The sequence below is a fragment of the Penaeus monodon genome, chromosome 21 (assembly GCF_015228065.2).
Source record: "Penaeus monodon isolate SGIC_2016 chromosome 21, NSTDA_Pmon_1, whole genome shotgun sequence".
NCBI classification, from domain to species: domain Eukaryota; kingdom Metazoa; phylum Arthropoda; class Malacostraca; order Decapoda; family Penaeidae; genus Penaeus; species Penaeus monodon.
In genome coordinates, this window is record NC_051406.1 from 14,469,450 (window position 1) to 14,470,068 (window position 619).

At 56.1% G+C, this 619-nt stretch overlaps 1 protein-coding gene across 1 annotated transcript in view; it reads right to left on the bottom strand.

The window, feature by feature from the left end:
• The window catches only part of LOC119586257 (SNF-related serine/threonine-protein kinase-like), a gene marked incomplete in the record, with an annotated part of 91,676 nt that overhangs the window by 75,328 nt on the left and 15,729 nt on the right, over positions 1-619 (bottom strand).

A 619-nucleotide genomic window follows, 5' to 3' on the forward strand; every position in this document is an offset into this window, starting at 1 on the left:
GAAGGAGGAAAACCCATGGCGTTCAACAGATGACAAACATCCCAAAACTCATATCCACAAGAGCACAGAACTAGCGACGAAAAGGCAACAAATTGTGCCTCAACACAGAACCAGGATGAGAGATTTATAAAGTATCACAGGGGCATCCATTGTCACTAATCTGGTAGAAATGTCACCAATTTCACTTTCACCATCTCACCACACACACCATCGCCATCACCCCCCCTCACACTCATCACACTTTCATCACGCCACACTCACCACTTCACATCCCTTTCACCATCATCGCTATCACCACCCCCATCACCACCCACATCGAACTCACCCCGCCATCAGCCCTCCTCCTTCACTCCCCCTCCCCCCTCCCTTCACTCCCAATAACCCCAATCAAAATAATCCCCCACGGCACCCTCCCCCCCTCCACCCCCTACCCCCTTAGCAATCGGCTCCGCGTCATCCGGCTTTTAACTGCCTCGGCTGTTTATCCCGCCATTGTCACTCCGGGATGCAGACGGCGGGGCTACCGGCTTGCTTCTCGCTCCCGGCACTCGGCGTCGTGGCTCTCGCCTCTCGGTCGGGCTTGGAAGCCTCGGCTCTCGGTCGGGCTCGGAAGCCTCGC